The sequence below is a fragment of the Chelonia mydas genome, chromosome 3, assembly GCF_015237465.2.
Source record: "Chelonia mydas isolate rCheMyd1 chromosome 3, rCheMyd1.pri.v2, whole genome shotgun sequence".
NCBI lineage: Eukaryota > Metazoa > Chordata > Testudines > Cheloniidae > Chelonia > Chelonia mydas.
Genome location: NC_057851.1, coordinates 43,536,830 through 43,562,046, shown reverse-complemented (window position 1 = coordinate 43,562,046; position 25,217 = coordinate 43,536,830). Strand labels below are relative to the sequence as shown.

At 45.2% G+C, this 25,217-nt stretch overlaps 1 long non-coding RNA gene across 1 annotated transcript; it reads left to right on the top strand.

Moving 5' to 3' along the window:
• The first annotated feature begins 4,871 nt into the window (after positions 1 to 4,871).
• LOC119565752 lies at positions 4,872 to 16,722 on the top strand. Its single transcript, XR_005224597.2, has 3 exons — positions 4,872 to 5,052; positions 6,157 to 6,201; positions 15,294 to 16,722. It is a non-coding gene; the product is annotated as an uncharacterized LOC119565752 (long non-coding RNA).
• The last annotated feature ends 8,495 nt before the right edge of the window (positions 16,723 to 25,217 follow it).

Below are 25,217 nucleotides of genomic sequence, written 5' to 3'. Positions count from 1 at the left end.
TTTGAGAGACACTGTCAAGGTTCCTCCCCCACTCTGAATGCTAGGGTACAGATGTGGGGACCTGCATGAAAACCTCCTAAGCTTATCTTTACCAGCTTAGGTCAAAACTTCCCCAAGGTACAAAATATTCCACCCTTTGTCCTTGGATTGGCTGCTACCACCACCAAACAAATACTGGTTACTGGGGAAGAGCTGTTTGGAAACGTCTTTCCCCCCAAATACTTCCCAAAACCTTGCACCCCACTTCCTGGACAAGGTTAGGCAAATTGGTGAGGCTTTTTACCAAGGTGACTACAGACCCAAACCCTTGGATCTGAGAACAATGTAAAAGCATTCAGTTTTCTTACAAGAAGACTTTTAATAGAAATAGGAGTAAATAGAAGTAAAGAAATCCCCTCTGTAAAATCAGGATGGTAGATACCTTACAGGGTAATTAGATTCAAAACATAGAGAATCCCTCTAGGCAAAACCTTAAGTTACAAAAAAGATACACAGACAGAAATAGTTATTCTATTCAGCACAATTCTTTTCTCAGCCATTTAAAGAAATCATAACCTAACACATACCTAGCTAGATTACTTACTAAAAGTTCTAAGACTCCATTCCTGGTCTATCTCCGACAAAAGCAGCATATAGACAGAGACGCTTTGTTTCTCTCCCTCCTTCCAGCTTTTGAAAGTATCTTGTCTCCTCATTGGTCATTTTGGTCAGGTGCCAGCGAGGTTACCTTTAGCTTCTTAACCCTTTACAGATGAGAGGAGTTTTCCTCTGGCCAGGAGGGATTTTAAAGGGGTTTACCCTTCCCTTTATATTTATGACAGACACAAACATATCAGCTCTAAAATGTCCACATCCTGCATTTGTATCAAACTTTTATCTCCTTCTGCCCCTGCATTATTAAACATCTTAGGAAGTTCTATCATTGAGTGTAGCCGTCTTGTATCTAACTTGTTCCATAAATATTCACTCAGCAATAATATGGAAGACCTTTTCTAACCTAATAAAATAATTTCATTCGTATGTGCATAGTATTGCTTTTCTTTTTTTAATTTGTTGATTAATCGTTGAAACATGTTTTAAGTGAAGTGGACATCAGAGTTTAGAAATTCCTATGATTTTAATAACCTGATATAACTTTTCTTTCCCAGTTTCAAAATACTAACTATACACATCTCCTAAAACTTATCCATTGCACCTGGGTTAATAAAATTCCTAATCTAATGCTCCTGCTATTGTAGACGGACAAGGCATACGGGGGGGGGGGGGAGGGGAGGAGAAAAAAATTGGCATGCATCTCTTACCCCAAGCCATGTTTGGCTTTGTCATGGTCCCTCACCACTCTGAACTCTGGGGTACAGATGTGGGGACCTGCATGAAAGACCCCCTAAGCTTATTTCTAGCAGCTTAGGTTAAAACTTCCCCAAGGCACAAATCCCTTCTTGTCCTTGGACGGTATTCGCTGCCACCACCAAGTGAGTTAGACAAAGATTCAAGGAAAAGAACCACTTTGAGTTCCTCTTCCCCAAAATATTCCCCTCAAGCCCTTTCATCCCCTTTCCTGGGGAGGCTTAAGAATAATATCCTCACCAATTGGTACAGGTGAGCACAGACCAAATCCCTGGGTTTTTAGGATACTAAAACCAATCAGATTCTTTAAAAAACAGAACTTTATTATAAAGAAAAAAAGTAAAAGAAGCACCTCTGTAAAATCAGGATGGAAGGTAATTTTATAGGGTAATCAGATTCAAAACACAGAGGATTCCCCTCTAGGCAAAACTTAAAAGTTACAAAAAACAGGGATAAACCTCCTTCTAAGCATAGGGAAAATTTGCAAGCTAAAACAAAAGATACTCTAACGCATTTCCTTGCTATTACTTACTATTTCTGTAATTTTAGATGTATCATTCAGTAGGAGCTGGATTACTTGCTTGGTCTCTCTCTTTGTCTCTGGAGAGAACAACAAAAGCCCAAAACAAAAACCTTCCCCCACAGATTGGAAAGTATCTTCTCCCCTTATTGGTCCTTTTGGTCAGGTGTCAACCAAAGCTTCTTAAACCTTTACAGGTAAAGGAGGGATTTTAGGATACCCTTAGCTGTATGTTTATGACATGGCAAATGAATCTTCAGAGGGATTTCATGTGTGTTTATCAACTCTTGATCCAGGTGAAGTACAGTTATGCACTGTAAAATGCTATCACATTCCATATTTTGTGTCAAGTGAGCTCATTTTACAGGTAAAAAGATTTCTCCCCATTCTCCTATTGGCACTATTCAACTTCTGCAATAGTTACAGGGTAGGAAGGGAGATGCTGCTCAGCAAGAATAACCAATTTATGGGGCAATTGTGGTGTAATGGGAAGTATACTAATTACAATACAGTATGCTTGCCAGCACCCACATGGATTCCATGCTCTTCTGGGAAGCTCCCAAGCCTGAAGTTGACTAGACATTTCAGCATTAGGGCTGTATTTCCTTTATCCAAGAGAAGTTTTGGGCTGATCTGTCTATCTTGGCTCATGTCTGTTGTCACCTGCCTAATGTTAATTGCAGCTCCAGTTTAATCCTTGGATTAATCTGAGAAATTTGAGCTAGAAGGGACCTGGAGATTATCTGGTCCAGCCCCCTGCCCTGAGGCAGGACCAAGTACATCTAGACCATCCCAGGCAGGTGCTGGTCTAAGGTATTATTAGAAACCTCCAATGATGGGGATTCCACAACCTCCCTTGGAAGCCTGTTCCAGTACTTAATTATCCTTGTAGTTAGAAAATTTTTCATAATATCTCACCTAAATGTCCCTTGCTGCAGGTTAAATCCATTACTTCTTGTCCTACCTTCAGCAAACATGGAGAACAATTGATCACAGTCCTCTTTATAGGTTTCAGAGTAGCAACCGTGTTAGTCTGTATTCACAAAAAGAAAAGGACTACTTGTGGCACCTTAGAGACTAACAAATTTATTTGAGCATAAGCTTTCGTGAGCTACAGCTCACTTCATCGGATGCATTCATGCATTTTTTTTTTTTATTTTTTCCACTGAATACATCCAATGAAGTGAGCTGTAGCTCACGAAAGCTTATGCTCAAATAAATGTTAGACTAAGGTGCCACAAGTAGTCCTCTTTATAACAGCCCTTAACTTATTTGAAGACTGCCCCATCAGTCATTTCTCAATATTAAACATACCCAGTTTATTTAACCTTTCCTCTTAGGTCAGGTTTTCTAAACCTGTTGCCACTTTTGTTGCTCTCCTCTGGACTGTCTCCATTTAGTCCACATCTTTCTTAAAGTGTGGCACCCAGAATTGGACACAGTGCTCCAACTGAGGCCTCACTAGCATCAAGTAGAGCAAGACAATTACCTCCTGTGTCTTCTGTATGACATTCCTGTTAATACACCCCAGAACATTAGCATTCTTTTCTAACTCCATCACGTTGTTGGCTTATACTCAATTTGTGATCCACTATAACCATCAGATCCTTTTTAGCAGTATTACCACCTAGCCAGTTATTCCCCATTGTGTATTTTGATTTTTCCTTCCTAAGGGAAGTTCTTTGCACTTAACATGATTAAATTCAATAAAGGTAATTTCAGACCAATTCTCCAATTTGTCACAGTTCTGATTTCTAATCCTGTCCGCCAAAGTGCTTGCAACCATTTAAGAAGAGAACATAAACCCTCTCGTTTACCCTACCTCCTTTGCCACGGGAGCTTTCCCTACTGGCTGTGGTATCCTGTTACAGGAGACCTGTCATGTGACACTGAAATAATTTACCTTCCCAAGCCTGAGTTCCAAGAAACTTAGAAGATGAACACCTGCCAGTTGCTCTCCCTGAGTTCTGGCTCAGTAGCCTGTAATGTTCTCAGATCCCAGTGGTTTGCTGCCTCCAGGTGGTTGATAGGTTACTTTCTAACATCCTCAATTCAGGATCAAATAGTTAATTTCTGTCACTATGTGAGAGGGAAGGAAGGGAGGCTGGATTTGAGTGTCTTCATTACTACTGCCAGCGTTTTACTTCCAGTATTTATTAACATGATCTGAACTGCTGTCTGGCATCCTGTCACAAACAGAAATGAGGAGGAACCACTAGAATAGTTCCTGGGACCCAGAATTGGGGGTGACAGGCCTTAGTGATTCCATAGCATGTGTCTTCCTGTCTGTGAGCCTGGAGCTGTGCCATCTTCACAGATCTACCAAGGACAAGGTGGGGGAGCAGCAGCTGCCTGGCTCTGAGGCGTGAGGCTATTTTGAAAGGGAATGAATGCCGCTCAAGGCATCAATAACTCCTATGCTGCACCTTCTCCCTCCCCTGAGGGGCAGGAGGGGAGGATTCTCAGGGATGCAAGCAAGTACTGATGTGGTGACTGCCCTTCACATGGGGGTGTGGTCCAGCAGCTCCATGGATGGTGCAGCATGCTGCAGGGCCACTCTTGTTCCCTATGGATTGGTTTCCTCTGCAGCCCAGCCCCTCCCCAACTCTGCTCCCATAAGGAGCATTCTAAAGAAACATCAGGCCATTCTCCCCATTCATGCAGGTCAAAGCCTGTGGAGTCCCTCAGATAGCCGTGGAAGGGGGTAGGGGTCATAGCTAAGGAGGCACCAACCCTCACTTCAATGCTGTTCCCATCCAGGCCTGCCGGTGTCTAGTCACTCTGTTACTAGAGCCCATAGAAGATTCATTATTCTCCAAACTTTGGGGAAGGCAGATCTGTGAGATCAATTTCAATCACACCTCTCACAATACAGAAGAAAGGGGTAATAGACTAAAGTCCATTGCTCTTCAGGAGTCCTGAGTATTTAATAATCCACCAAAAAGCTGTAAAATACTGAACCATGCCCTACTGCAGCTCCCTGGTAGTAATTATTAACGGGCTTTGGGCAGCCTTTGCAATATAACTGAGACACACTGCTCTGCGACTTCCTAAGGAAAGGCCCTGTTCAATTGTGAATATTGAGGGATAAGAACAAACATTCTGTACTGAGCATCCCAGTGTCTAGCCTTCTCTCCATTGGATCATCATGTTTTCCAACACCTTGTTCAGTGACTGAGTTTCAGGTAAGCCTGTCTCATAACTCTGGAATTAAGCTCACTCCATCTCTAGAAGCACTGAGATTTTTAGATAGTCTGCTGGGATGTACAGATGCCTGCAACCCTTTGTCCTGCTAACTAGCACTAGTGCAGGTAGCCACTTCAGCTTCATCACAACCACTCAGGAGTAAGTACTACTTAGCATAAGTAAGGGGGGTCACAGAATTGGGCCCCAAGCGACAGGTTTGGGTGCAGCATTGGTTTGGAATGCTTGTGCCCTGGTTCAGGGGTGAGTTGCTCCCCCAGTCTCTCTGTGGGCATCCTTGCCATGTGACAGCTCTTTACCTGCACTCCTCCCAGAGCTGGACTCTGCAGTTCACCCCACTTTAGGCTGAATCACCAGACTGCAGTACACCCTGTTCCTGCCATCCTGTCACTGTGTGAGCAGTACCTTCCACCCCTTTGCAGCCCCTTGGGAGAGCACACCACAGGTGACAGGTTTCACTTCCTTCTCCTTTCTTCACCTACACTCAGACTGGTCACAGGGCAGCAGCCCCCCTGTTTCAAACTATTAAAAGGACAGGCCTGGCTGTATTTGGCGCTCAGAAGAAATTTCCCTTCTGGAGTCTGTCTGCAGTTAAAATGACTCAAAAACAGTGTGTTTAAAACAAATGACTTTTTGCCCAAAGTTACACAGCAAGCAGAGAGAAGGGGATAAACAATAGTCACTATGCATCTGGCCTCACCTAGACATTACCCTTTCTTTGCAAGTTTTCCACTTCACTCAAGTACCTACACCTTTGGATTGGGAAAGACAGACTTTCCCCTGGCAGTGTTTTCTCTCACAACTCCCTACTCCTACCCCCACAGCAGCAGCTGCTGCTCCTCACACCCCTTCCACTCTAAACTGGGGTCTTTAGTGGTTTAGTGCCCCTCAGATCCTTGGCTCCAACCTGAGAAAAATGTACCTGCTAGCCTGGTTGGAGCAAGATGGGGGCATGTCCCAGTTAATAGCTCCCCTGTTGTTGCCTAAAGGACCCTACGGATTCTCTCTGGTGGTACCTGGTCTTTGTCATTGTTTTGTTTCCTGTTTATTTCCTCCTCCCCCTCTCCCCTCCCCCCCTCCCACAGGTTCATTTGATTCAATTCCAGGCACTCAAGAAGGACAACAAACAGGTAAACTGAGGTACAGATAATATTAAATACAGATAATCACCTCATTCTCCACAGCTTGCATTTAGCAGGAATTTGGACAGTGTTGCTTCCTGTACTTAGGACCAAATCCTACTCTTGTGAAAATCATGGGAACTTTTCCATTGACTTTAACGGGAACAGGATTTGGCCCTCAGTATACATGGTGGCTCCTAGCGGTGCAAGGGACTCTTTGGGACAAAACAAAATGCATAGAGTTGTGTTTGGTGCGCTCCTCTACTAAACAAGATATCCCAGGGTCTCTTGGTACACTGCTACTTTATGGCAAAAATGAGGAGAGTGCAACTAGGTCGGGGTCAATATCAGACTAAAGTAAAACAAAAGTCCCCTAGCATTTCTTAAAACAGGCACCCTGGCAGTTTTCCCTATTTAGTGGGAAGGTGCTAATGTGCTTATAAGGAGGGAGGGATAGCTCAGTGGTTTGACCATTGGCCTGCTAAACTCAGGGTTGTGAGTTCAATCCTTGAGGGGGCCAGTCGGGATCTGGGGCAAAAATTGGGGATTGGTCCTGCTTTGAGCAGGGGCTTGGACTAGAAGATCTCCTGAGGTCCCTTCCAACTCTGGTATTCTATCATCATCAACTTACTTCAATTTGCTCACATCTTTGTTAAGTGGGGTCGATCGTCATTAGGAATGATTTGCAGAAAGTACGAGGCACTTATGCTGAAGTACAGTGAATGTTACAAGATACTTTATCTTCTGAAAAGTCATCACTGCCTGACCTTCAGTAGAAGCCAGACACATAACTGCCGTTATGCCTTTGAAAATTTTCCCCCCAGTCTCATAATTTTCTCCTTTTTGGTAAAGTTTGCAAATCTTGTAACATGAAAAAATACACAGACATCAGCCTCTATAGATATGCATAGATCAGGCTGTCAGTCCTGCTATGAGGTACTTTTCTGACTATAGAAGAATTAACAATAAAAAGAAAAGTGATGGCAAAATATAGTAACTAGCCCTAAGAACAACAGAATTTAGTTAACAAACCTCCCAAAAGCCAGAAAATCCCCAATGAACTGTTGAAGAATTAATGTTTGTTCCAGTTCAGAAGACAGGAACTGAAATCCCAAAGATATAAAAAAAGAAATGTCACATTGTAGTAATAAGGGATACCCCTTTGAAACATTTAGCATATTCAGAACAATATCTTCCCACGCTACAGCACTAGGAAACAGACTGAAATGTACTTACTGACAAATAGGAGCCAAAGGATTGGGTTCATTCATTAACAGAAGTGGGAGTCTCCTGCTCAGGATGAGTGAAAACTCCCACAAGTACTCCTTTTCTTTTTACTACAGGGAAGAGTTTCAAGTGTAGGGTTACTAGAGGCACATTTCCTCACTTAAGAAGGGGAAGGCAAGTGCTGAAGCTGGGAGGGAACTCAGAGAAGATTAGTACCAAGACTCAGATAAAACTCATTTCCTTAAACCCTGAGCTGTTTGAGAATCTCCACAAGGGGACTGATAACAGCATAAGTGTTAGATGTAATTTCTAATGTAATTTCTTCCCCATGTTTCACTTACTATGTAGTGACAGTGCTGGTGAATGCAGTCTCTAGTCTAGGAAAAGTGCATCCGTTGCTAGGAGTGTGGAAGGAAAAGAGAGAGGGGAATAGATTTGATCATAGAGTTGATTTTCAAATTTTTTTTTTCTTGAACTCATGACTTCAATGGAAGAGGACAAATGGAATCCATACATTGGCTGTTGGTGGCAGCTGGGGTCGAGGTTTGTTCTTTATAAGGAAATCAAGTGACTTCATATAGATTGGTTGAATTTATTTCCAGGTAATAGGAAAAAAACCACTCCAACAGAATTATAGTTACTGTGACAAAGCTCTGTCCTTGCCTCCGTGGGTCCTGCATTTCCTGGCAGATTTCACTCGCCTCAGAGGCTCACTGTGACCCTCCATGTAACCCTTCTCTCTCTAGAGACAAGGGTCACAGTCTACTGAGGCATTTTCATCATAAGCCAGCAAGGGAGGTGAGGAGAAGTTATCCTTCCTTGCAGTCTCTGTTGTCTCCCAGTCTCAGTGATTAATCAGGGGGCAAAGGGGCAGGAGGATCCCAGGCCCACCCTCTACTCCAGCCCAGGGACCCTAATAGTATTAGCTATGGTAGCTGACCTTTTAGAAACATGATATGTGCAATTCCCTGGGCTACTTCCCCCACAGCAGCCCTCACTTCCTCAAGCTCCACTTCATCCTTACCTCAGGGCCTCCTTCTTGTGCCTAATATGGTGTGTACTACTCAGCCTCTCCAACAGCACAACTTCCTTTCACAGCTCCTGACATGCACACCCACCTGACTGGCTGGGAGGCTTTTAACTAGTTTCAGCCAGCCCCTGATTGGCTTCAGGTGTCCCAATCAACCGAGCATTCTCCCTACCTTCTGGAAAGTTCTTAATTGGCCCCAAGTGTCTTAATTGACCTGGAGCAGCTTCCATTTCACTTAACCTTGTACCAGGGATTTGTTTAGCCTGGAGCTAATATATCTATCTCCCACTACTTTTCTGTAGCCATCTGGCCTTGCCCCGTAACATTACCCAGTTCCCTTCCACTGAAGTGTGTATACAGAGTCTTCCAGGGCAGAAGATATCTACATTTCCAACATAAAACACAACCAAAACAATTTTTTAGTGAAGTTTGCTTTAAAAAATGTAGAAAAGATAATGTGCAGTTCAAGTACATAAATAACTTCAAAAATGGGTTTCACAGAACCCCAGATTTTATCTGCTCTTATTAAAAATACTGCTAGCCGCAATGCTGGATTCTTCCTTCAATAGCTTAGGCCTGGTCTACACTACGAGTTTATGTCGGATTTAGCTGCATTAAATCGCATTAACCCTGCACCCATCCACACAACAAAGCCATTTTTTTCAACATAAAGGGCTCTTAAAACCGATTTCTGTACTCCTCCCCAACGAGGGGATTAGCGCTGAAATCGACATTGCCATTTCGAATTAGGGTTAGTGTGGACACAATTCGAAGGTAGTGGCCTCCGGGAGCTATCCCACAGTGCACCATTGTGACCGCTCTGGACAGCACTCTGATGCACTGGCCAGGTGTACAGGAAAAGCCCTGGGAACTTTTGAATCTCATTTCCTGTTTGGCCAGGCGAGCTCATCAGCACAGGTGACCATGCAGTCCCAGAATCGAAAAAGAGCTCCAGCATGGACCGAACGGGAGGTACTGGATCTGATCGCTGTATGGGGAGAGAAATCCATGCTATCAGAACTACGTTCCAAAAGACGAAATGCCAAAACATTTAAAAAAATCTCCGAGGCCATGAGGGACAGAGGCTACAGCAGGGATGCAACATAGTGCTACGTGAAACTTAAGGAGCTCAGACAAGCGTACCAGAAAACCAAAGAATCAAACGGACGCTCTGGGACAGAGCCCCAGACATGCCATTTCTACGCTGAGCTGCATGCAATTCTAGGGGGGGCCGCCACCACTACCCCACCCCGTCTGTGGACTCCGATGATGGGGTACTCTCCGCCATGCCTGAGGAATTTGAGGACGGGGAAGATGAGGAGGAGGAGGAGGATGAACTTGAGGAGAGCACACAGCACACTGTTCTCCCCGACAGCCAGGATCTTTTTATCACCCTGGCTGAAATACCCTCCCAACCCAACGAAGCTGGAGAAGGGACCTCTGGTGAGTGTACCTTTTAAAATATAATACATGTTATAAAAGCAAGCATTTTTTAATGATTAAGTATCCCTGAGGACTTGGGATGCATTCATGGCCAGTACAGCTACTAGAAAAATCTGTTAATGTGTCTGGGGATGGAGCGGAAATCCTCCAGGGACATCTCCATGAAGCTCTCCTGGAGGTACTCTAAAAGCCTTTGCAGAAGGTTTCTGGGGAGAGCAGCCTTATTCCGTCCTCCATGGTAGGACACTTTACCACGCCATGCTAGTAGCAAGTAATCTGGTATCATTGCATGACAAAGCCTGGCAGCGTATGGTCCCGGTGTTTGCTGGCATTCAAGCAAGATCCGTTCTTTATCTCTCTGTGTTATCCTCAGGAGAGTGATATCATTCATGGTAACCTGGTTGAAATAGGGGAATTTAATTAAGGGGACATTCAGAGGTGGCCGTTCCCACTGGGCTGTTTGCCTGTGGCTGAAAAGCAATCCTCCCCACTGTTAGCCATGCAGTGCAGGGGGGGAGGGCATTGGCGCTGAGCTGTTCGCGTTTGGCTAGCAGGGATCTTCCCTGATGCCAGCCACGCGGTGGGGTGAGGGGTAAAGCAATCATCCCAGAGAATTGGATGCGGGGGGTGGGTTAGTTTGCTTTCTGCTGCTGCACGTTAACAGAAAACCGCAGCACTAAATGGCCAACTCAACATGCTTTGCTTGGTATGGGAGAGGAGGGCGCTGCTGTTATGAAGGTTGCAGAAGCCGAAAGACTTTGCCTTACCTTGGCCACCTGCAAGCCGAATTCTGTTGCCCGGCACTGTGTGTGTGATCTCTAACACCAAAGCCGCAGACACTCAATATAAGATCCAAAATGCGACCTTGTACCAAAATCACATGTGCTATGTAATATGAATAGTGTTGTTCACCGTGAAAGAGTATAGCCATTGTTCTGTAAAATGTATCTTTTAAAATTCTTCACTCTCTTTTTTTCCTCCAGCAGCTGCAAATGTTTCAAGCCTCCCTCCTCTGTCCCAAAGGCTATCTCAGATAAGGCGGTGAAAAAAACGCAAGTGCGATGAAATGTTCTCTGAGCTCATGCAGTCGTCCGGCACTGAAGCAGAATGTATGGAGGGACACAATCGCAGAGTACAGGAAAGTGGCCGATGAACGTGAGGAGAGGTGGCGGCAGGAAGATCAGGGGAGGCATGAGGCAATGCTGGGGCTACTGCGGGATCAAACGGACACGCTCCAGCGTCTGGTGGAGGTTTAGGAATAGCAGCAGGATCACAGATTGCCGCTGCAGCCCCTGTTTAACTGCCCTCCCTCCTCCCCAAGTTCCATAGCCTCCCCACCCAGACGCCCAAGAATGCGGGCAGGGGAAAGCTCCGGGCACCCAACCACTCTATCCCAGTGCTACCCAAGTAACAGAAGGCTGTCATTCAACAAGTTTTAAAGTGACCTTTTCCTTCCCTCCTACCCTCATCCCACATCCCACCCGGGCTACCTTGTGAGTTATCTCCCTATTTTTATAATCAATTAATAAAGAATACATGTTTTTAAAACAATAGTGACTTTATTTCCTTTGCAAGCCAGCTGTGATCGAAGGGGGGAGGGTGGGTGGCTTAGAGTCAACCAAGGGGGCGGGTTTTCATCAAGGAGAAACAAACAGAAGTGTCACACAGTACCCTGGCCAGTCACAAAACTGGTTTTCAAAGCTTCTCTGATGCGCAGCGCTTCCTGCTGTGCTCTTCTAACCGCCCTCGTGTCTCACTGCACGTATTCAGCAGCCAGGCGATTTGCCTCAACCTCCCACCCCACCATAAACGTCTCCCCCTTACTCTCACAGAGATTGTGGAGCACACAGCAAGCAGCAATAACAATGGAATGGGAATATTGGTTTCGCTGAGGTCTGAGCGAGTCAGCAAACTGCGCCAGCGATGCTTTAAACATCCAAATGCACACTCTACCACCGTTCTGCACTTGCTCAGCCTGTAGTTGAACAACTCCTTACTACAGGGTGCCTGTGTACAGTTTCATGAGCCAGGGCAATAAGGGGTAGGCTGGGTCCCCAAGGATAACTATAGGTATTTCAACATCCCCAACAGTTATTTTCTGGTCGGGGAAGTAAATCCCTTCCTGCAGCCATTTAAGCAGACCAGAGTTCCTAAAGATGCGAGCGTCATGAACCTTTCCCGGCCATCCCACGTTGATGTTGGGGAAATGTCCCTTGTAATCCACCAGTGCTTGCAGCACCATTAAAAAGTACCCCTTTCAGTTTATGTACTGGCTGCCCTGGTGGTCCGGTCCCAAGATAGGGATATGGGTTCTGTCTATCGCCCCACCACAGTTAGGGAATCCCATTGCAGCAAAGCCATCCACTATGACCTGCACATTTCCCAGAGTCACTACCTTTGATAGCAGCAGCTCACTGATGGCGTTGGCTACTTGCATCACAGCAACCCCCACAGTAGATTTGCCCATTCCAAATTGATTACCGACTGACCGGTAGCTGTCTGGCGTTGCAAGCTTCCACAGGGCTATTGCCACTCGCTTGTGAACTGTGAGGGCTGCTCTCATCTTGGTATTCTTGCACTTCAGGGCAGGGGAAAGCAAGTCACAAAGTTCCATGGAAGTGCCCTTACACATGCGAAAGTTTTGGAGCCAATGGGAATCATCCCAAACCTGCAACACTATGCGGTCCCACCAGTCTGTGCTTGTTTCCTGGGCCCAGAATCAGCATTCCACAGCATGAGCCTGCCCCAGTAACACCATGATCTCCAAATTGCCGGGGACCACGGTTTTAGATAAATCTGTGTTCATGTCCTCATCACCGCGCTGTCGTCGACTCCTCGCCTGGTTTTTCAGGTGCTGGTTCTGCATAAACTGCACAATAATGCGCAAGGTGTTTACAATGGTCATAACTGCTGCGGTGAGCTGAACGGGCTCCATGCTTGCCATGCTATGGCGTCTGCTTGGGCAATCCAGGGGAAAGGGCGCGAAATGATTGTCTGCTGTTGCTTTCACAGAGGGAGGGAGGGTTGACTGACGACATTTACCCATAACCACCTGCGACAAATTTTTGGCCCCATCAGGCATTGGGAGCTCAGCCCAGAATTCCAGTTGGCAGCGGGGACTGCAGGAACTGTGGGATAGCTACCCACAGTGCACCTCTCGGAATGTCAATGCTTGCCACGGTACTGTGTACGCAAACCGCCGAATTAATGTGCTTAGCATGGATGCATGCACTCGACTTTATACAATCTGTTCCCAAAAATCAACTTCTGTAACATTGGAGTACTTTCGTAGTATAGACATGGCCTTAGAGTTGGACATTAAAGATCCTGCAATTCATTCCACTGCAGTGTTGTCCTCACAGAGAGCCCTATTGACTTGGTCGTGTCAACGCTAGGAAAGCACGGTCTCTTTATAGTGCAAATTCTTGTTATAAAAGCAAGGTGATGATATTTCCAAAAGCAAGAGGAAAGGGTTAGTTTTATAGGGCAAGGAGAATTCTGCAGTTCCAGAACTCAAGTTTGGAAATAGTGAAGCAGAGGTAACATTTTAAATTACCACAATTTGGCCAAGAAGAAAAATCTTAAATAGTTTGTGTCGTCCCCAACTGCTTTAAAAATTAGAAAGGATCCTGAAAAAGCTGATGGGCTTATCAATGTATGTTAATGAATAATGCCGTGGCTGGCTGTACCAACCAGGTATTAGTGCTGAGCATAAAGCTTTTTGAATAAATTTATCTTTCTTCACGCAATCAGGAACTCATGAACTTGGTCTTTCACAGCATTTATTTAATATCTGTGGCTCATTATTTGACATGGTTATTAGTATTGCTGTACTCTGGCAAGAGTAAAACATATAGTTTTCAACAATTTTTAATAATTTGAGGATTAAACCTGTTTTTTTTTTCTGTATTTCCATCTGTAACAATCGCCTTTTGGAACGTAAATACAGAGGCTTTGATTTTTGTCTCTTGCTCTAACAACACAGTCTGCCAGCATCCTATTAGACACAGGTGTTTGAAAGCAAGCTGCAGAATAAGAGCTGTTCTGTACTAAAGTCCTTGATGTGGGAGGTTCTTATCACTAAGCTCCATTGCTTCACCCTTGGTCAAGATAGCAGCTCATCTAAGGGTTGCGCTGAGCTTTTTCTTTTTTTTTTTTTTGGGGGGGGGGTGGTGGTTTCTCTCAATTCCAGTCTGTCCAAAATGCTGCTGCCAAAATCATCTCTCTTCTGACATTTTGATATGTACACACTTCCTGAATCTCTGCACTGGCTTCTCCTCTTCTACAGACCATTCAAACTCCTCCTCCTCTCTTTACAAGTTTCAGAGTAACAGCCGTGTTAGTCTGTATTCGTAAAAAGAAAAGGAGTACTTGTGGCACCTTAGAGACTAACCAGTTTATTTGAGCATGAGCTTTCGTGAGCTACAGCTCACTTCATCGGATGCATAGCATATCGTGGAAACTGAAGTCTTCTGCAGTTTCCACGATATGCTATGCATCCGATGAAGTGAGCTGTAGCTCACGAAAGCTCATGCTCAAATAAACTGGTTAGTCTCTAAGGTGCCACAAGTACTCCTTTTCTCTTTACAAGCACTCCACACTTCCACTCTTGTCTGCATTCATTTTTGCTCCTTGCTTTTAATCTGTTAACATACAGCTTATTACTCTACCCACCTTTCCTAACCCATTTAGCAAAAGTGCTTTCACCTAGGCACACCATAATCTATTTGCCTACTTGTGATAAGTTAAAAATGAAAGGAGGAGAGTTGATGATTACCCTGAGGGAGGCTATAAACAGAGCACTCCCACGGGGCCCTGAAGAGGGAGCTGTGAAAACATATCTGGCCACAAGCAGGAGACAGGCAAATGGTCTCCCTGCTGCAGGCCCAAAGATTCTATCTATCTGTCTAGAACTGAATCAGATAGAGAGACATGAAATGATGGTAAACTTATTTTAGGGAACAGGGAAAAGAAAACAAGATAAGAAAACTGACAGCTGAAATGGAACATTGCATTATGGAAGCCTTATTCCACGGCTGCGATACTTCTTAGCAAAAGGTACTGTCTCTGGTGGCACCTTCCACTGTGGTGAAGTATTGCTTTTTGAGGCTTCATTCCACACTGAGAAGTGCAGTGGTAGCAGCCGGACATGAGGAGGATTTTCTAAAGTTTTATTTTAAAATAGGAAACATGATGTTTATTTCCGTTTGTGGACGTCATTCTGGCAACCCAGGTCACAGAACAGGGGTTGAGTTGGGGGATTTCATTACTTGTCTCATTAATCAACTGGCATTATTGGGTTTTTCAAATTTCCCCTGAAGTGAAAAACCCTCAAATATCTCCTGATTCATAATTCCTGATACATAGTTCAGCTATCTTGTTTTTATTGCTCTCTTTCCAGTTTGAAGAGAATATGAAAAGCTACTCCAGGGTGAGGCTGAAGACTGAGTCTCGAGTGACTACCAGATTTTTTTTTACCTCAGAATCATAGAATCAGAGAAGATTAGGGTTGGAAGAGACCTCAGGCGGGCATCTAGTCCAACCCCCTGCTCAAAGCAGGACCAACTCAACTAAATCATCCCAACGAGGGCTTTGTCAAGCTGGGCCTTAAAAACCTCTAAGGATGGAGATTCCACCACCTCAGCATTTGTAGGTTATATTGTAAAGCAGTGTCCAGGCTTTTCAGCTTTAGGCCTGAACAGATATCAAAAAGGTCAAGTGGCCATGCGTTTGGTACTTGGGGGAGGCCTCCAGCCCCCTTCACTCAGTGGGAGTAGAAACAACCTGCAGGTGCCCTGCTAGGGATTTTCTGGCATGGGGCAGTGGGCATAAAGTCAGTGTAACCCACTCCTCTGCCTCACTACACACAGCTTCTGGCACAGGGGATATGACTAACTGGGAAAATGTCTGTATTACTTTTTATGACTATTACATGTGACTCAGTTTCCCTATTCAGTGTTGTATTGCTGCCTGCCTGAATGCATAGAGTTAAATCAAAGGAGACTGTAAAAAGGTTGTTTCGAGGCTAGGATGTTTCAAGGCTTGCGGTAAAAGGAGACTTAAGCCTTCCAAGACCCTAGAACAGGGAGGGGATTCTGAAGTAAACTAAGATAAAATGATGGGCTGGGAAGACAGACAGAGAGAGAGCAGGATAGGTGGCTGCTCCTTGCCAGGGATGGAGCAAGTAAGTAACAGCCATGAGTGTAAGCCTGTTACTGTTGCTACATTTTGTCTAAATGGTTTGTACCTTTGAGGAATGAATAAATCATGCTTTGTTCTGAAGAAGCTCTTTTTAGTCACTTTAATCAGCTGCTGTTACAAGCTTCCAAAGGGGATACCATGGCAGGGTCCAACCCCAGGTGGATCTGTTGAAGTAGTCACAGTCAGTACCCAGGGGGCTGTAACCCAGGTCCTGGTCAGAGAGTGGGCAAATTGCAGAATTCCACCACAGGAGAGATAGAGACCTGAAGCCTGACACCTGTGCAGGTTGTACTCAGGGAGACCCCCAAGAAGGGACAGCAGTGCAGCTATCCTGGTAACCGTGATGAAGGGGATACCAGAAGTTGAGAAGAGAGCACTTTGCACTGTGGATATTCCTAGCTGATGTATGGTCCATAAGGGACCGTCACAAGTTAGAATGTCCCACATTTAGAAATGTCCAGATTTTTTGGAGAAACTTTAGACTAGAACTGGTTAAAACTAGTGAAAAGTAGGAGAAGAGGTATGTTAGCAGGTACAGCAGGTGCACTGATTTAGGGTGTAGCTGTAGAAAGCAACTCTCAGCTCTAACACTTCTGAATAATTTATCATTAGTGCTTACCCTATTATTATAAAATTCAACAGGTCGATATGTTGCTTATGGCTAGCTATAAAACCTTCTGCTGATGTGATTATAGCCATCTGTCACAGCCATTACTCATCTATAACACATTTAGCTCATTGCCATGGGAAACTGTGAGGGCCAAATGTATACCAGGGTTCAAAAAGAACTAGATAAGTTCATGGAGGATCGTCTCCATCAGTGCCAGGAGATCTCTAATAAGTATGGCTGAGATTTTCAAAGGTATGTAAAAGAGTTATTTGCCCAATTCTACTTAATTTCAATGGGATCTGGGCACTTAACTTCTTTAGGCTCTGTGAAAATCCCAATGTTTCAATACCAGGCTATATATCCTGTTTGAAAGATGACTCCTGCAGTAGCTCAGTGTTGGGAAGTGGCTCAGTGATGAATCTGGAGGAAGAATCTACCTACTTTGGCTTGATTTGCAAGTTGCATCCATGTGGAACCTTGCTGATTTGAACAGCTCGGGCACATGGTTTGCCCATGCAAAGTAGCTTGCATGATTAGGGCCTAAGTAACCAACACCACTTTGTGGGGCACCTTAAGTTTTCCTTGGAGGTTTCCCATGCAAATACTAACCAGGCTAGATCTGACTTAGCTTGTGAGAGCTGACAAGCCCAGCCCAAAGTGCCTGCATACATTGCTCCTAGCTTGATAGAAATACACTTACAGAATGCACTTTGAGTAGAAAGGAGAGAAAAAAGGTTACCACAGAACAATTATTGTAAGAGAAACTAAATGCTTTGCAATTGTAATGAGTGAGAAATGAGATTGCATGAGTTCATATAAGAAATAATCTAAAATTAGACAGGCTCAGGGAACTACTACAAATATAAGCTATATTTCTTTACAAATGTGACAACAAGTGAGTGACTGTTAATGGTTGAAGCACAGAGATATGCATAAAAGATCAGTTTGAAAAAAGAAAGGTACGTAGTTTAAAATCCACAGTCTTAGGCTGCAGCCCCAGGTCTGAGATGTTACATGCATCTATTTAGTTGTCAGAATGATTTCAAAACCACTTTAAGCAAATTATGCCCTATGCATATTGGAAATAAAACTGTCAGCTGAAAACATGTTAAATATTTGTTTTTAAAATCCATATGTTAACACACATTTTTAAGTACAGATGGGGCAAAACCGACAAAATATTTCCCCTAGTGCTCAAGGGCAGATGGGCAAGGGAGCAGGGATAAACTATAACTACTGACAGTAGAGAGGTGAGAGGAAATAACAATAACTTCCTTCACATGGTGACTGTGCTCTAGTGCAAGTTTAAGCAGAGGTGGGAAGTGAACACAAGGAAAGCTAAATGCTACAGGGTGTCCTTTACACTTGGCAGCGAATCTCAAACCTCTTGTGTTCTCACTGCATTAATTAACAGGACAGGGTCAGGGTGAAGAATGGGCATCTCAGCAGTATGGGTATAAATGACACTTGGCATGCAAACGAGGCACTTAGCTACAGAATCCCCTCCTTAGCCCTCTTACTTAGGCAGGAGTCACTTAGTGGCTACACAGCAAGGCTCTCAATTCTGCAGTCTCAGATTCTGTTGTCTTGCACATCTACCTGCAAAACTTCTCATCCGTGCTGTTTGGGATCCAGCCCTGAATCCTGTGCCTGGAACTGAAACCGAAGAGTGTGAACAGAAGCAAAAGCTGTTCTCACAGCAAGAGACAAAGAGAAAGAATGCCATTTTCTCTTGCAGCCTTTAAGAGCAAGTTCAGTGTAATTCCCCATGCCCATTTGGGTGTTCCTAAACTAGGAGGCTCCCCACTGTTGCAACCTTGTATCAAATTACTCAGATTACTGTACCCTTGAGCCTAACCCTTTACCTTAGCCTATCTCTCCATTAACCTTGCCCAGGAAATAATTTACTTGTTCAGATAATCCCTGCCACAGCTTCAGCAGTCAGTGTTGATATAAGGGAGTCCTGCCCTGGGGTGGTGATCAGAACGGGAATTGTTTGTTCTATATGCCTTTGAAACTCTAATATGAATAATTATTTCTTATCTCTTGTACATTCACTTTAGGCCCAATCCTGCCCCGTTGACATGAACAGCAACACTCCCACTGACTTTGATAGAAGAGGATCGAACATTTAATCTTTGACACAGAGAGAATGAGTACAGTCCTCTCTCAGTATTCTGTTACTCAGGATCAGTTGTTTGGGCATAGACCTAACCCCATGCTTGCTTTCCTATTTCTATGGCAGCTTTCTGCTACAAGTAACTGGAGCCAGGAAGGGGAAGTGCAGGGCTGGGGCCAGACAATGTGCTTTGATCCAATCCATTTGTCTTTTTGCCCTTCCCCTGCAAAGGAGACACATTAGGGCCTGCATGGTTGCTGAGCATGGGGTGGAAAGGATCCACGTGCATCTTCTCTGTGGACAGCCAGGCTACTGAGAATGGGAGGATGGATTTGGCCCTTAGAGTTAGGTTACTTCTCTGTGCGCGACTTGGTGGCGGACTTGGGAGATCTCAGTGTTCAGCTAAAACAGTAATGCATGCTCAATCCCAGTGTGCCTATTTTCAGATTATATACCTAGGTATTCTGAGAAAAATATTATATTTAAGGCAATGAAGAGTATGATCAGTTAAATTCATTTGTACCAACCCAATGAGAGGCAATGCAACGTAAGCCTCCTATCCAAAGATAGCTTAAAGGAACCAGTGTGCTGATGGTTTTTATATAACAAAGTCTTATACTTGATTTGAATTAGTCATCAGTCTGAATCAGAATTTGTAACTGTTGCTGCCTTTCAGAAGCTGACCCACAATGCTCCACACTGACAGTTAAATTGGTGCAAATGCTCCTGGTGAGGACGTGCACCGCTGACACAAGGAGCATAGTGTGGACATGCAAATGCAGTTTAATTACTGCAGTGGCTGTAAGTTGACTTGGCTTGACTTAATTTTGTAGTGTAGACTCACCCTTTGTGTCTCAGAAATATTCACACAAACTAGATAGGCTATTGTCATATTCTGGGGTACAATCCAAACCAGGGAGGGCTTGTGTTACCACCTGCCCTGCAACCGTGGGTGCCTCACAATGCTTTGCTACTTTACCTCTCAATTTGGGCCCTTCACAAACAGCCAAACAGCATGCATGTCACATCCTGAGTGTGTGTATAGCTGCAGCCAGCAAGCAACACTCCAGTCACACTCTGGCTTCCAACAGCCGTGGTTATTACCTGTGGAGTGACCCCAACACACTCCTAGTCCCAGATTTTCCCCAAAACCTGTGTTCTGCTCTCCTGAGAGTTCAGATATTAGAGGTCTGTTTTCCCTATAAGGGGTCAGTATACAACGGTTAGCTACTTTAAACGGAGTTACCAAACAATTCAGAAGAGAGAAAAAAAAGATAGAATACTTTGGTTGTTTTGCCCCTAACTTTTATAGTCCAGTCACCCTTTGAAATGCACTTTGCTAATGGCTACCCCTAGATAAAGTTCCTTCCAGCTGTGAGGATAGAGACATAGAGTCTTGTAGTGAAAGAGGTTCCATGCTGTTTGCTAAAAAGACTGTAATTTGCATTTTGTACGGTGCTGAGCATACAATAAAAATACCATGTTAACTGATGCAAGGATCATGTGAAGGTAAATCATAATTTTTTTTAGACTGTTATGTGAACATGCCAGAAAGATAAAGCCATGAATAGAACATGATCCACAAATACTGTTTGAAACAACATACCGTAGAAATCATTTTGAACAAAATTACAACTCAGTAAATAAGCAATATCTTAAAAATGGGAGAGTGCATTCAGATTTCAATAAATAACGTTTCCTCATGCTTCTTGTTTCAGTGTAACTTCTTTATGATGACAGATTTAGATAAAAGTTGGCTTAAAGAAAGGGGGAAACATTTTGTGTGTGTGAAGATAGAGCAATGTTGAAATATGCACTTAGTAAGAGGCCTGTCTTATTCCCATTGAAGTCAATGAAAAGCCTTTTCAACTTCAGTGGGAGTTGAATTGAGGATGTAACAGAGGAAATGGACTTGTCAATAAATCTTATTCTGTTTATCTTGAGTTTTAGGCAGAGTTGACTTTAAAAACAATAAAAAAAAATTCACAGGAAATCTGTGAAAAAATTTTTACCTGTTTTTTTCAGAAATATGAAACATATCAAAATGTTGTGAGTTTTTTGAGTGTCAATATTTTTTGACCAACTCTATAACTGGCTTTAACTTTTTCATCAAATTTTTTTTTCTCCATCAAAAAATATAATCAAACTTGCAATTTGGGAAATTTTCACCAGCTCCCGTAAAAATATACCTAGCTGATATTCCCTGTTATGTTAGAGACTTTAAAAGTACTGTACCATGCGTGATAAAATAAACAGAGGCTGTATTTACTCTTCTGTTAATGAATCAAAGTATGTCTATATTGTAACCCTTCTGCCCATCAGAGTTGGCAGCAACAAGGGCCGGGTTCAATATCTAGGGGATCCATTCCAATAACACAATGCAAATCGGCTCGAGCCCCCACCCAGTGACCTGGGACAAACATATACCACCCCCGCTGGGCGCCTCCAAGAGGCAATACTTCCCCTCTCGCAAGCACATAGTCTGAGTGTAGCAAAAAGCCTTTTAATAACAGAGAGAAACAATGTGGCATTATGTTGGGGAAACACCACCAACAGGATTCATAACACAACCCATGAGCAAAAAAAACCACCCCAAGCAAATTGGGGCATGCCCCTTTCCCTTGGGTTCTTGAGTCCCAGCACCCAAACGTCTCTTGAGTCCAGCAATCCACAAATCACCCAAAGTCCAAAAAGTCCAGCCCCAGAGTTCAAAAGTTCATCTGCATAGTGTTACTCCCCAGTCTGGCTAAAATGTGCCTGTGTGTGGGGGAAAGGGGTAAGGGGCACCTTACGTGTCCTGAAGCTGGCTGCCCCACAGGTCTCTGCTCTGCTATGCTGTCTCACGACCGGCTCTGCTCTGCTCAGCTCGCTGTCTCATGAACACACCGCTGTCTCACGGACGGCTCCACTCCACACAGCTCGCCGTCTCACGAACAGCTCTGCTCAGCTCACCGTCTCACGAACACACCGCTGTCTCACGACCGGCTCTGCTCTGCACAGCTCGCTGTCTCACAAACAGCTCCGCTCTGCACAGCTCACCGTCTCACGAACAGCACCACTGCACTTTAGATCTTCCGGCTCCCCACTACTTGACACAGTGCTCAGTGATTTCAGCTCTTAGTGATTTCAGCTCATAGTAGTGGGGGCCTTAGTGCTGGTGCACCATAAGGCCAAAGTGAATGCAGCACAGTACCTGTAGCAAGACTCTTAATAGACCCAAAATTAGCTCTGACATTCCACAGTGGAGAGAGACAGAGGTGCAATTGGTGCTTCAGGCCCTCACAAAGGGGCCCACACCACCAGGTACTAATACCTGTCTCAAGTCTCTCTCAATTCACACAGTTTTGGAACCCATGACCCTTGCCTAGCGAGTGCTACTTAGTTGATGGTGAGTCCCTCCATCATAGCAAAAGGCCAAGTACAGTTCCAAGCACAGTTCCCATAATCAGGGTAATAACAATTTATTCTTCCTGCCCCAATAACAGAGACACTGGGGATCCCACAGCAGCCAAAGTGACCATTTGGGCAGCTATGGCCTCAGTCTAGGCGGGGTGGGTGTGCCTATGCAAATGAGATCAGCCCCTGAAGTTTTTTTTCCACAACTTGCCACACCTCACCACCAGATGTCAGGGTGGAGCTCATCCTGACACTGCTTACAATATTATAGAGGTCATCCTGTCACTTAGATTAGAGACAGTTTCTTTCCAGTAGGTCATTGAGGGCTTGATCCTATAGCCCTTATCACCTAATAGTCCCCCTGAAGTCAATGGAGCTATTTATGTGAGTAAGGACTGGAGACTGGGAAGCTGCAGATGAGACACTCCATTTGCTGGAGGTCTTTGGATTTATAAATTTAACAAGTAGATTATGCTAATTTTTAATTGTTTTTTAAAATGTTACAGATTTTTGGGCCAGATCACTGCGTATATATGGAGCCATCTGTGTTCTATTTTGGACACAAAAATTTGCTAGGTGGCCCAGGTAGGATTACCCCACCCAAGTTTGATTCTGCAGTTGCCTACAGTTGGTGTATGGGCTAGGATTGCCAACTTTCTACTCACACAAAACCAAACACCCTTGCCTCACCACCCTGTCCCGCCCTTCATCCAAGGCCCCACCCCTTCTCTGAAGCCCGCTCACTCCATCCCCCCCTCCCTTTGTCGCTCTCCCACCCTCACTCACTCACTCACTCACTCATTTTCACTGGGCTGGCTCAGGGGGTTGGGGCGCAGGGTATGTGTGTGTGTGTGTAAGAGCTCCAGCTGGGGGTGCGGGCTCCGGGGTGGGGCCAGGAATTAGGGGCTTAAGGTGCAGGAGGGGACTATGGGCTGGGGCTGAGGTGTTCAGAGGCCGGGAGAGGGATCAGGGCTGAGGCAGGCTGCTGGGGTGGAGTGGGGCCAGAGATGAGGGGTTCAGGGTGCAGGAGGGTGCTCCGGCCTGGGGCAGGGGGTTGGGGTCTGGGGGCGGGTGAGGACTCTGGCTGGGGGTGCAGGCTCTGGTTTGGGGCCAGGAACGAGGGATTTGGAGTGTAGGAGGGTGCTCTGGACTGGGACCGAGGGGTTCGGAGGGTGGGAGGGGGATTAGCACTAGGGTGGGAGGCTGGGGCAGGGGAGGGGGTCAGAGGTACAGGATCCGAGCTGCGCTTACCTCAGGCAGCTCCCGGAAGCAGCAACATGTCCCTCCTCTGGCTCCTATGTGGAGGCACATCTAGGCAGCTCTGTGCACTGCCCCATCTGCAGGTGCCACCCCTGCAGCTCCCTTTGGCCGCAGTTTCCGGCCAATGGGAGCTGTGGAGCTGGCACTTGGGGCAAGGGCAATGCACAGAGCCTCCTGGCTGCCCCTATGTGTAGCAGCCATTGGGGGGACATGCCGCTTCTTCGGGGAGCAGCACGGAGCCACAGCAAGCAGGGAGCCTGCCTTAGCCCCGCTGCATCCCCAAGAGGACTTTTAACGGCCCAGTCATTGGTGCTGACCGGAGCCACCAGGGTCCCTTTCAACCAGGCATTCCAGTCAAAAACTGGGCACCTGGCAACCCTAGTATGGGCTTCATCACCTCTTCAGAGATACCAAAGAGGTGTGGTCAGGTGGAACTGGATGTTCTGATCCAGTGCAATTTGCTTGATGCTTTGTGACCATTACAGGCAAGCATAACTTAGAGAAGTCCCTAACACACAGCACATGGTAAAAGAGTATACACATACACAGAACAGCATAAGTGCAAACTTTACATGCCAACTTTGCTCTCCAGCTACGGACACTTGTTCTGTGCATTGGGGATTAAATTTGCCCTGGTCAAGAAGGCTAGAACAAGGCTATGCACCACTTAAATCCAAGTTATGCCCTTTGTCCAAGCACTTAAGTGGAGCATGGGCCTCATACCAGCCCTCTATGGGTATCTGAGGATCTATGCGTTAATTCACATTAGATAAGAAAAACTTGTTTTCTTCTCTGCTGTACAGATTTGTGGAAAACATTAGTAAACTAACAGGGTAATGGTGACCTGGTGGACATTGCATATTCGGCTATTTGTAAAACTTTGCAAGTTCTCTCCTACAAGGCTGTGATGGAACATAAATAACTACAGAGCAGATGGCAAAGTCTTGTTTTAGAATGAAAAATGACTAAGCAGGAGGAATCAAAGAGGAATAGTGAGCAGCTGCTCCCAAGGTGCAGAGAAGATAACTGGGGGCTGTCTCAAAGACTGCCATTGAAGCAAGTGTTAGTTAAAATAGTTAATAACTACAAAGAGGAAATGGGAACGGAATCACTGAAGATTTCTGCTGACTGCAATGTCAAAGCTAGAGAGCAGGGGGTGTTGCCCTTTGCAGTGAATTAGAAAGTTTCTTTCTCTCCCCATTGCCCTAAAGACATAGCCTGGCACAGTTATCATGTCTCTGTTTTCTCTGTTTCTTTCTTTCCCTCGTTTCTTCCATTGACTTTTCCTTCAACTTATTTCCCACCCATGCAGTTTCCCCTTTCTGCTGTCTGTATTTTTATTCACTTTTTGAGGTTCTTCCTTATTTCCACATGCACCACAACCGCTCTGGGTAGAGGAGCGGCGGAAGTGCCCTAAAAGTTGGGGGAGCCACAGGTGCACAAACTGTGGCCCTATGCTGCACTGCCCCTCAAGCCCCTGCCCCTGCACCACCCCATTTCCCCAAGGCCCCGCGCCTCTCCCCTGCCCTTGTACTGCACCGCCTCTTCCCCCAAGGACCCGTGCCAGTGCTGCCTCTTCCCCCTCAAGACCCTGCTCCCCTCCACTCACACCCTCTCCCCCCATCACTCGCCCTTACGGCCCGGTAAAAAGTGGAGGGGCCATGGTCCCCTGGCCCTCCCTGTTCCAGTGGGCCTATCTGGGTACCTATGCTGGGAACGGACATCCATGGGTGGCTCTC